Here is an 8,907-nt window from a genome sequence, read left to right on the forward strand (position 1 = left end):
GCTCTCTCCACCCCTCTCCGGGCAGTTCGAGGTCCCGGCACCTCCCTCTTGGCGAAAAAGCACGATTTCGCCTTCACACCCCCTGCGAAGGGCTTTATTTTTAACTTATTTTTCCCCTCGCTCCTGCTTGGCAATGGTTGGAGGACTGTCACGGACTTACACACCCCCCCGACTCGTGACAACTGGTTTTACCCAGGCAGGTGCAAGGTGCTCCCCACCGCTCCCTGGCCCCCGCAGCGCAGCTTCCCTGCGTTCCCTCCTTCGCACCCCCTCACCCGCATGCCAGACCCTGCCAAGTCTACTGCTCCAGCCCGGCTCCTCTCCTCACACGCTGGCTCACAGGGCTCGGGGAAACCCAGCTGACAGCTACGCCCGGCAGGATCTCCGGATGAGGGATTTCAGCGGGCAAACAGCCGCGTTCCGTAATGGCCCTGACTTCCACGTCGCAAAAGACTTTCCCTTTCTCAGTTTCCTCCTGTTGTTGCCTGACACCACCTTATCGCAGCCCTTGCCTTTGAGACTCGTGTAGTTCAGCATAGCTGAGTTTGAAGTGTGTAGGCTTGCTTAAAGCTTTTCATTGCAAAGTGAGAAAACATCTTGAAGTTACTCTGAGGGAGTCCAGGTTGTTCCCTGAAATCTTTCGTAAGACTGAAAAGTAAACCGCTGGGAAGTTCAAACAAACTGTCGTTACAACCTGCTAATCCACCTTCACATATAATTTGGAGCTCCTTTTACGGTATGAGGAATTAAAGAGAATAAATCAGGACACTGATTTCCTAGTTCCTGTAAGAGCTGCCCTCAGGAAAGAGAGCCTAGAAGTAACATTGGAAACGAGACATGAAAGCATCTTCTGCTCTGGGATTGTGCTTGGGTATAAAGCAGGTAGGCAAGACCATCTAGCTGTTTACATCCTGGCATGCATGTTCACACTGATCTTTCTCCTGAAAAAAACATGAGTCAGTAGGTGAGAGATGACGGAACCAAACTAATTCTGTTAAATCCGTTCCTCTCCTCCTGTTCCAACTCAAGTTGGATTATGTCCAGATTTGAATTTCCAAACTTTGGCACCTCTTTCTGGAGGTTACACTGAACTTTGACCAGCTTGAACTTCATGTTTGAGTCTGAATCCACTTTCTTTCCTCACCCTCTCCCTCTTCACACACAGAACAACAACTGGGTAACACATATATGCTTCCTTAGTCTTGAGCAGGTAAGAGCAAACCAGGTTTCACACGAACCTTCCTGAGGTCAGGGACACTCCATCAAGTTTTACTGAACTCAGATAAATGGGATCAAAGATACCGAAATAACAGCATAAAATGGAATACTCTGAAGCCTCTGGAACTGCAAACACAGGTGGGAAGAGAGAACAGTAGCTCTGCCAGGTGTGTGAAGCTCTTCCTTCTGGCTGCTTCAGATAAGGACAGTGTTTTCCTTTGAACTGGATCAGCTACCCTGTACCTTCCAACTGTGGTACTGGAAGGAGACTTGTGGGAGACTCCTGCCTACTCCTCATTTTTTCCCTTGATCTTGCCATACCTGGTCATTTAATCTGACACTTCCTGCACCTGTTGTCACGGGTCAGTTCCACCGAAGGCAGAAATTAATGCCAGGAGAACATTATAAGTAGCACAGTAGATTTTTACCCCTCCATAAAAGAAAGCATTTGGGGGCCATACTCAGATCTTCTAGAAAGGTGTTTAGGTGACTACGATGAACTTACTCTTCTACCCTAACTTCATACCTGCTATGCCTACCATAACTATGTATTACCATAACTTCATGTGAGTGCGGTCAGATGATCTATAGCTTCAGGATGCCAAAGACTCTCACTCCCTGTACAGCCAGTGGAGAGGTATCTCCTATTCAGGCCACCTGCCATAGCTCTAACAGAAAGTGTTGCACCTCCTCCTCTCTGAATTGTGCATTAATCCCTAGAACATACATGTCAATGATGGCAACTCAGTCTGCTGTGTGGGACTGAGTAGACAATGTATCTCTCATAAGTACACAATCAATGCAGAAGAATATATAAAGCATCAAAAATCACTGAGAGATGTGCTGTACTCATGCTTGAAAGGCTTTGAATTGGAAGATCCTGCAGAGCTGTTTGCCTAATGAGAACTTGTGAATATTCTCTTTCCAATGAGATAAAATTGCCTTTTTGAGCCCTGTGGTGCTGTAAGAAAAAGTCCATCCAGTGGAGCAGGAATGAGCCTGGTATGCTTCTGGCACTGTGCAGGTATAACCCAAAGGCAAATGCAGTTCTCAAGTGGAATGACTGAACTGGGACGGATTCAAAATGCTGTAGGTAACCTCCAGAGAGGTGAGGCAGTGAGGCTGAACAACAGTGCAAGAGGCAGCTGGGTTCTCCTACATGTAGATATCTGCCTTTTAGGGAAGTCTTCTTATGGAGGAGAGCAACTTACAAACATTGCAGCAAATGGGAAGACATGCTTTCAGTAAAATGGCACTGACAATGTCCCTGTCCACACACACCCCCACTCCCCCCCCCCAACATTAACCTAAAATCTGCAATGTTTTTGGTAATCCCTGCTATTCCCTGCTATGGGTAGTGCTTAAATAGTTAGAGACAGTCTTGTAAAACTTTAAGGTAGGGAGGCAGAAAGTATTACTTATCCTGATGTGCAGAATGTGTTTCTTTGCCACAGACTTGAAAGCAGCTTCTACAAGCTGGCAACGTTCAGTAGTTGGAAGACAATATACTAATCCAGACACGTTCAGCATGTAGAATTACAGAATCTCTCAGCCTTGGCCTTCCCTTATGAGCAACGGGACTGAGATTCATTTTTTCCCCAAAGAAAAAATGAAAGCCCATGAGTTAGAATCCAGGTTAGATACCATGTCTGCTTCAAACAGTTTCTCTCTTTTGAACTTGGGAGAAAACAAATCATTGCACTGTGTCAAAAATGCAGGAACTGTGTTGTTGCATGGAAGCTTTGAAAGAGCAAAGCCAGAATCTGAGCTCTTTATTTCTTATTTCTCCGTATTATTAATTTTTCTCTGAACTTCAGCCAAACTGGCAATTTGAAACTCATATCATGACTTAGTGTATGGAAATTCAAATAAAACTAGTGCTGTCTGTTAGGAAATAAACAGTGTGGAATAATAGAAGACACTTTAGTTAGAAGTCCTAAAGTTTTCTGTGAGTAAAAAAACCACAAGATCATCTATGGCACAGTAAAAAAAAAGAAATACATAATCCTGGGAATACTTTTTTCGCGTGTATATATATATATATATATACACACGTATCTCCCCACTATACATCCTACTGCTTTTTCTTCCTCCTTTCTCCCCAATAAATTTATCGGGAGCTCATTTATGTAATTTTTGTTCTCTTCTCCAAGAATAGTTTCCAAGAAGTTCACTAATGTTCTCTTTGGCTTTTGGAGGTAAAAAACCCTCTAGAGTACAAAACACCCAGGCTTTTCCCACATTTTTAAATGCTTTATATTCCTGCATTCTGACACAGATGAAATCTACAAGACAGTTCAAACAAGTGGGCTGCTATCCTCTCTCCGTTTCTATGGAAATGAGCGTCAGACTAGTTAAAACAAAGCACATGCTTTACAGTAATCACTATATGGCGATTATTTAAAATAACATAGCACATTTTTCCCAATTCAACCTCTATTTCTATGGATACAAGAATGAAAATAGTGGTAGAGAAGACTCTCTTGTATTTTTTCAATTCTAAATGTGTTTTGGATGCTGTAAGTTCTCACGGGGTGCTACAGATTTTAAGTTCTAACAAGGTCTTCAAGTGTGCAGTAATTTGAACTTGAGAGGACCAATTCTGCAAGCTGTAGTTAGGAAACATTCTCATGTATGTAAGCAGAAGTTTGAATGAATACAGAGCACAGTACTTCACCCAGCAGGTTTAGGAGGGAAATATTTGCTACTTTCTGCCATTTTTTGACTCACTTCAGAGAGCAAAGTTAGCTAACAAGTTTTGAGTTTTGTGGTCATCAGCTACTTCTTGCATAGTCAGGTCCTGGCCGAACTAATCATATGAGACCCTGACCACTTCACAAAAAAGAAGTAAGACGTAACACATGAGGTTTGTAAAACCATATGAGACCCTGACCACTTCACAAAAAAGGAGATGTAACACATGAGGTTTGTAAAACCAATCTTCTTGTGTTTCTTCTCAAGTTTCATTCAATCTGAAGGAAATCTCATTCCAGCTTCCTCACCACATGCAGGAGAAAGGTCACTGCTCCTCATCCTCCTGAATGCTGACAGTCTTACTGGCACCTCTCCTGTATACAGATTATTTTTTCGAACAGTACACCTGGGCACTTGTATAGACATGAAGTAAGAGGCATGCCCCATCTTACAGAGCTTACTGCTGGAAACAAGAGACAAAAAAGACCTAAGGTGGAGGAACAAACGCACCAAGAAAACGGGACTGGCTTTGTTGTTCTTGCCCTCTTAAAGCACTTAAGACATCCCTGATCACTTCCTGACACGCATATTCAAAGTCAGACTGGAAAAGACTGTGCATCTTGCCTCTCATTTTAGGAAGGACATTAGGACAGAGTTTCTGGGTGGACCACAGTCTTGGAAATCAGCCTGTTTACTTGTGAAAGTGCCTTATTATGGGTCTATGAGCCTGCCTTTTGGCTGGTTGCTGTCACTGTTTCAGCTTTAATACGTATTTAGGTTAAGATTTTCCAAAATTACGAATGATTTTGTGTACTTGACATTCAAGATAGCGGCTTTTTAAAGCCACAGAATCAATGTCAAAGCACTGAAAAAGCAGTGACTTTTTCAAAAGCCTCGGAAAATCAGGCCTCAAGGTCTTTCAAGTTAGGTATGCAAAGGCATTCAAAACTGGTAGTGTTTCAGAAAAAAAGTAGACTGTATCAATATCTAATCAGTGAGAGTTAATAGTTTTGAGATCCAGACCTCACACTAATTCAACCTGAGCACCCCAAAATTAGAAGCAAATAACAAAATCTGAAAAGAATATTGCATTGTTTCTAAGTGCTTGCTTTTCCTCTCAGGACCCTAAGGGATCCATGGCAAATTCTGAAGACATGTACAGTGAGTATGTTAAACTAACTCAGGCTTGATGATGACTGAAGATTATTCCATGTATAGAAGATGGGAGGGATTTCAGTACACATGGAAGATACCCTTTTTCAACCTCTGGATGTAACTATCCCATAGTGCCAAAGGTCCTGTTCTGTACATTGAACTAAAGGGTTTATTCAGTGTATTGCAAGTAGATACCTGTGCTAGTTTTGTCCAGGATAGAGTTAATTTTCTTCATAGTAGATAGTATGAGGCCATATTTTGGATTTGTGCTGTAAACAGTGTTGATAGCACAGGGGTGTGTTTTAGCTGTTGCTGAGCAGTGCTTACACAGTCGAGGGCTTTTCTGCTTCTCACTCCACCCACCAGCGAGGAGGCTGGGGGTGCACAAGAAGTTGGGAGGGGACACAGTTGGGACAGCTGACCCCAACTGACCAAAGGGATATCCCATACCGTATGGTGTCATGCTCAGCATGTAAAGCTGGGGGGAAGAAGAAGGAAGGGGGGGGGACATTTGAAGTGATAGTGTTTGTCTTCCCAAGTACCCGTTACATGTGATGGAGCCCTGCTTTCCTGGAGATGGCTGAACACCTGCCTGCTGATGGGAAGGGGTGAATGAATTCCATGTTTTGCTTTGCTTGCATGTGGGGCTTTTGCTTTATCTGTTAAACTGTATCTCCACCCACGAGTTTTCTCACTGTTTCCCCTTCCCATCAGGGGGTAGTGAGTGAGCAGCTGTGTGGTGCCTGGCTGCTGGCTGGGGTTAAGCCACGACAATACCCATAGCTGCTTTCAGCTTATACCTCCTCTAGCTCTTCCCAGCCTTCTCACTGACCTCCCTGCTCTTCTGTCCTCTTCCCTTCTCTTCTGATCTTTCCATCCATCTTCAGCATCTGGGCAAACAGCCTGATTCCCGACTCATACCGTGCTCTGGCTCAAAACACTGGTGCTAATGCATGTTCATACTGCTGATGCTGCAGGCATGTTAGGTCCTTTGATTTCAATAGGGCTCTAGTGTAATGGTAGGGAAGATAAACTGTCATTAGTCAGGTTTTAAAATGCTCTCCTCTAGCTATTCAGAGAAGTGCTGCTCCAGCTGAAATAACTAAGAAGCTAGCAGAGGAGAGGGAGAAGTGACTTTGTTTTTCAGCATCAAGAGCAAAAAAAGTGGTTTTACTAAATTGGTGTAACTGCTTATGCCAGAGTGGCATTTGCACTGCAGAACAGTTTCATCAGGATTATTGTGTTAGCCCAGCCTATGCACTCAGTTCCTGAGCCCAGACATGATTCTTGCACATCACCCAGCCCCCTTGTTTCTAAACATCTGGAATTCAAGCTTTGTGATGTCTGCATCTCCAAGCGTGTGAGCTGGCACCAGGCTGATCAGAGCGAGGGTGGTGGGAGCATAGTGCTCAGGGCATTTGGATGTGTGACGACAAAGAAGGGATAGTGTTGGGCTGTGTTGGGAATATTCCCTTCTTGCGAGGCTGTGTTAAGGAAGTGGTCCTGGCACTTAGCCCATCTATTGGCAGCATCCACCCTCTCTCCCTCTGTGATCCCATGCCTCAGGTGTCAAAGGCTGGAAAGCAGGAAGATCTGATAAACATTTGTATCTTGCACAGGAACTTAAAATTTTTGGGAAAAAACAAAGGAAACTTTTCTGTGAAATAATTCTGTGAACCATCAAAGAACATTCAGAACAGCAGTTTTAAAGGTGTGGGTTTTGATTAAATTCAGTCCCTCTGAATGCTTTCTATAATTAATTTATACATCAAATAAAAAATTTATGATAAACTAATGCATTTCCTACATGCTCTGGACCAGAGTTAGTGTGGAGTAGGGGATCACAGATCATGTATGGCCATTAAGTGATACCATCACTAGGAGCAGTAGTGGTGCAGTGGTACTGTAACTGGCAGGGTCTCCACTAAACCAAACATCTGTGGATTTAAAGGTCAAGTCTGGTCTGGAACTAGCATGGGCTGTATAGGTCTGTTTAGGAACAGGTCTATCAGCAGCCCTACTCATAGTGGTAGTCATTCATCCGTAGTGTGAGGCTGCAGGCCAGGAGGTCAGGCCAAGTTTGGTAAGGGTCATCAGGGCATGGTTAGGGAATGATATAAATTTGTATAAACAGACTTGAGCTTGAGGGTTGGCATAGCAAGTATTGCTGAGCTATAGCTAAAGACTACAGATAGGGGCTGCGTGAGTGGGATGGGAGTGTTTATGGCTGAAATCAGATGATAGACCTTGATAAGAAGTGGCCTAATCTGCCAGAACAGATTTTGTCTTCAGGATTGCACAATTGAGGATTCTAGAGTAAGGAATAATGTTCAAGTTTGGGAGGCAAAACCAAATTAGACAGAGCTGGGGCTTACTACTTTAGACACTGTTCAAGCCAGTAAAGGCTTGAGAGGTCAGATTATGGCTGATGCAGGACAGGGTCACATGGCTTGATTAGTTTTGTATCTGGAATTGTTCACTGAACAAGGGCGAGATCTAAGGTTCATGGGGGGGACTTGGTATTATTTTTCAGACTTGCAAATGTCAAAGAGGCAATACATATCTTGGATATGATTATATGTTCATCTGTCAAGAACCGCAGAAGTATATTTCGGTTACTGAAAACTGGGCAGCTCGGAAATTAATACTTGACTCATTCACTGCTTACATCTATTAAAAATGTAGGCACAACAGAGTAGTGACCTTTGTCTGAGCTTGATGTCTCATTCTTCGATTGGGCCTCCATGAATGGAGTTGGCCAAAAAACAGACTTGGGGAAGGAAAACTTTCATAGGTATAATATGGCAAGAACATGGAAGTAATCTGGCGTGAAGTGAAATAACAGCCTTCCTCACCATCCTCATTAAAGCTATGATAGCTACTCAGGCAGCAAAGGGAGAGAACAATTGAATGTAAAGTTGAAATTAAAATATTTTTTAGCATTTTGCAGTAATATTTTTATATTGATACTCTAAGAAATATGGTCTGATGATAGTGATCGGGCTTCTAAGTCTGACAACTATGACTTTCACCTGGAAGATATCAGTATGGGTGCTTTGAGCCTTTTAAAAGCTGTGTTAAATACATATTTTTCAGTTCTACTAGCTCTATCCTTCCTTTTCATACCCTCAGAAACAAAACAACTCCATCTTGAGAATGTTGTTTACTTGCTATATTATGTGCCTCCCAATTTCTGGAATTTCAAATGTATTTGTACATTTTCATACCTTCGATTAATTTTCAAGAAAACTGTAAGGCTGAAACAAAGGATTCCCATTATCCTGAACAAACCATCGATAATGTTTTATGGAAGAGCTGAACAGTCTGTGCCTTTGCATAAAAATTGCGATACTACGGTGAATTCCAAATTAAAGTGCCATCAAAACAAACAGAAAAATAGTTGAAATCTACTGAGTTAAAATTTAACTATTTCTGGAAACATCATGAATGATTAGCAGAGTTTGGAGTATGATGCAACTAGCAGCACTAAGATGCTTTTTAGCCTTGTTCTTCTAAGTTAGTTTTAAAAAGCCTTTGTATCTAGTACCTAGCAATTCATATTTTCACGTTTCCTTTTCTCCCAGTCTCATGTACCCTTTTATTTTACCCTTTTGTGCCTTCTAACTTCACCTTTTATTTTACTTCACCATCTGTTCTCAAAATATCTCGGCATCTTTCATCAACATTAAAGCATTTGTCCATCCTAAATCTTAGAATGGCTGTTAATGTTGCCCTCTTCTGGATCACTTCACTTTTTTTAAACAGTATTTTGTTAAAAAAAGTTTTAACAAAAACTCATGCCAGGAAAAACAGAAAAATATTGATGTTGCTTTCATTTAT

General features: G+C 42.3%; 1 protein-coding gene across 1 annotated transcript in view; it reads right to left on the reverse strand.

The window, feature by feature from the left end:
• The window catches only part of EVA1C (eva-1 homolog C), a 39,571-nt gene extending 39,225 nt beyond the window's left edge, over window positions 1–346 (reverse strand). The window contains exon 1 of the mRNA XM_026856657.1: window positions 329–346. The gene's annotated coding sequence lies outside the window, so the exon portion shown is untranslated. The remainder of the gene's footprint in view (window positions 1–328) is intronic.
• Window positions 347–8,907: the final 8,561 nt, after the last annotated feature.

The sequence above is a fragment of the Athene cunicularia genome, assembly GCF_003259725.1.
Source record: "Athene cunicularia isolate RWA chromosome 1 unlocalized genomic scaffold, athCun1 chr1_part1, whole genome shotgun sequence".
Lineage (NCBI taxonomy): Eukaryota > Metazoa > Chordata > Aves > Strigiformes > Strigidae > Athene > Athene cunicularia.